Consider the following 3,525-nt stretch of genomic DNA (forward strand, 5'->3'; position numbering starts at 1 on the left):
AGAGGGCCGGAGCCACCTGCCAATTAGGTTTGATGGTCTTCATCTGTCCTTGTGAGTAATCCCCTAGTACTACGAGGGTCATCAATTAAGGCTCGACCTTTCCCAGTTGCAGGTGCCATCCAGCCTGCCTTTGGCCAAGGAGGAGCATTGAGGTTGAGTTGGGGAGGTAGGGAGTAGGTACTGGGGTCTCCCTTACTTTCAGAAACACCACGTAACTTTTTTTCTCACTCCCCCAGGTACGGCACACAGTGATGGCAGCAGCCTCCGACTGGGGTCGGAGCCAGTGGCCCGAGAACCTCTCAGCTCAGGGGAGGGTGAGTAGCCAATTGCAGGGTTATCTCCCACATGCTGCCCAACTCTTGTCTCAGTTTCTGTTTTCTTTCTCGCAGCTGACCGAGTCAGGGATCACAGGACCCTCTGAGCCAGCCGGGCGTCCTTCCTTCACATCGAAGATGGATTCACATCCCCGACTATGGGAAAGATAAGTGGAGGACTCCCACCTGGAGAGGGGATGAGAGCTGGGTCCAGTTTTATGTTTAGGAGGGAGGGATTTTCAAATGAGCAGAGGGGAAAGGGTCTGCCCTAACAGGCCCTTGGCACACATAGGAGGAGCAGTTTACTTTTCATCGTGGAGTAGGATGTGCAGGGCAGAGCCGTTCAGGTCTGTGTCGTGTCCTTTGTCCGGTCTGTGTTTCGTGTCTTACACTTCACAGTCACTGTGTCTTTGCTTCCTGCCCTCAAAGGTCTTATCTGAGATGTCAAAGCATTATTCCTAGAGTCTTGAACCTCTGCACTGCCCAGCCCAGTGCCCATACCATCCGTTCTTTGGCTCACTAGCTTGGACATGCATCAGAATCGCATCTGAGAAGTGTCAGGTCAGGTGTCTTTTACAGCCTCCTTACAGTTTGTATCGGTGGCTGTGCCGTGCAGTCATCCCTTGTCATCCCACCTGGGACTTGTGAGAATCTAAGAAGATTCTGAGCATAGCCTTGTCTCCCATCCATCTCAGCAATTTTGTAGGCAGTTCTTGTCCCAGGCCATTCTGTTCGAGTGTCTTTTCAGGCTCCTCAGAGCCTCCTCCGTTCAGTCTCGCCGTATCCTCCGTCTTCTCGTGCGGCAGCACATCCATTTTGGCGTCGTTCCTTTCTCAGAGTTCTCTCTCCTGGTTGCACCACAGCACTTGTCTGGAAATGTGTCCTTGGAGTTTGTGTTGGGCCTGGAACTGCTCTGCCCTGCAGTGTAGACTTGGGGGTAGGTGGAGTAGAAAGGAGACTTTCCAGTTACCCTGTGATAGGCTCAGCCACTCAGGGCAGCAGTTCTCCGGTCCTCCTGGAGGCAGCCCCTGCCTGCAGCATGCGTGCAGTCACGAGAGCGGGCTTGTCCAGGGCCAATGGGAGTGGTACGGCAGGGCCCTTAAAGTTAGGTCAGTGTTTGTTTGTGCAGGCTGTCTTTGGACCCCAGAGGGCATGTGTAAGGAGAAATTAGAATTGCACAGCAGTTAATGTTGCCCTGTCTATATGGCTGACTTTGCTAACTCATTTCTTTGCAGCATCAGAGAGGCTGGATGTAAAGCAGAGATGAACAGAGGAGGCTGGAGGAGCACAGTCAGAAGGTGGGTCCTCACGTGAGGTCAGAGCCAAGACGTGACTTTTAGCCCTAGGTTTACTTGATCATTTGGATGATTGGCTGGTTTAGTTTTGGTTTTTTGGTTTTTCTTTAAGATGGAGAGCCCTCAGCCCAGCAGACGATAGGCACCAGAGGGAAGGTGAGCCTGGTGAGGAAGGTGAGCAGTGACTGCAGGACAAAACTAGCTGCTCTCTTGCAGGCGGTGTATTTGTGGTGAATCTGTGTACATACTTGTTTTTTTGTTTTACAGGCAGTGCACAGACTTCTAACGTGCAGTCCAACGTGAGAGGGACCCTGCCTGTAAGAGGTCACGGTCAAGGGGTGTCAGACAGAAACTAGCATGGGAGCAGCAAACTCTTGGGCAGTATCTCAGTACTCACATTTGTCTCTGGGTTTTTTTGCAGGAGATGTAGGCAGCCTCAGATGACCGAAGCCAACTCACAGTGAGGTGACGGACACAGTTGGGTCCTCTGGAGCTGTCCTTGTAGGTAATCTCCGAGTATTGAAAAGATCAGCAATGAAGCACTGAGCTTTTTGGATTGCAGGTGCCATCCAGCTAGACTTTGGGAGCAGATGAGCATTGGAGGTGAGTCGGGGAGGCAGAAGGAGGAGCAAAAATCCACTACAGCTTTAGAGATGCCCTCTAATTTTGTCTCTAGCTCCCTCAGGTATCCCAGGAGATGACAGCACGTTGTCCAAGTCTGGTCAGAGTCAGTGACACGAGGCCCTGCCTCGGTGAGAGTGAGTAGAGGGATCATGGGGTCTGGGGCCATGTGCCACACTATTCAGATATGGTGTCTGGTTTTCTTTCTCGCAGTTGACTCCGAGTAGTCTGACGATGGCAGGAACCTCTGAGGCAGCCCAGGTGCCCCTCCTCTGCATCAAAGCTGGATTGGCATCCCCTGCTCTCGGAAAGATAAGTGCAGGGCAAAGACCCAGCGAGGGGTTGGGAGTGGGTGCAAGTCTGTGCCTGGCCTGGAGGGATTTTTGCAATTATTCTGGTGCAGGGGGTATCCTGTGACAGGTTATTTGGATGCATCAAAGGAAGGGCTTACTTTTTATCATTGGATTCCTGTGTGCAGGGCAGAGCAGTTCTGGTGTGTGTCACGTCTTTTCTCTCGTGCGTGTTTTGTGTCACATGGTGTGTGTGGTCACAGGTGTGGGGTGTCTCACTTGGGGTCAACCTGGAACTGCTCTGCCCTGCTCCGTGGATCAGTGTGTGGCTGGAATATGGCTCGGAGTCTGACGTCAACATGTCAGTTCCCTTAGACAGTGGAGCCGATGGCTGTCCAGTCTGTGAGCAGGATGGTCTTGTGATGCCCTGCTTGGGTGTATAGAGTCCCGGCTAGGTGGAGTAGGAAGCAGTGTCTAGGGTTTAGAGGTTTTGGCTTTCCCTGTGAGCAATCCCTAAATGTTTGAGAGCTGAGTGTTTGAGCTTTTGCCCATTTCATTTGCAGGGGTGGTCTTGGGAGCAGCTGAAGAGAGAGGAGCCCTGTAGGTGAGTTGGGGAGGCAGCAGGAGGAGCGGGGATGCACTGCAGCTTTAGAGATGCCCTCTAATTTTGTCTCTCGCTCCCTCAGGTATCCCAGAAGATGACAGCACGTTGTCCAAGTCTGGTCAGAGCCAGCGACCCGAGGCCCTGCCTCGGTGAGAGTGAGTAGAGGGATCATGGGGTCTGGGGCCATGTGCCACACTATTCAGATCTGGTGTCTGGTTTTCTTTCTCGCAGTTGACTCCGAGTAGTCTGACGATGGCAGGAACCTCTGAGGCAGCCCAGGTGCCCCTCCTCTGCATCAAAGCTGGATTGGCATCCCCTGCTCTCGGAAAGATAAGTGCAGGGCAAAGACCCAGCGAGGGGTTGGGAGTGGGTGCAAGTCTGTGCCTGGCCTGGAGGGATTT

The sequence above is a fragment of the Pipra filicauda genome, unplaced genomic scaffold (genome assembly GCF_003945595.2).
Source record: "Pipra filicauda isolate LSUMZ 115617 unplaced genomic scaffold, ASM394559v2 scaffold1221_size36797_pilon, whole genome shotgun sequence".
Lineage (NCBI taxonomy): Eukaryota > Metazoa > Chordata > Aves > Passeriformes > Pipridae > Pipra > Pipra filicauda.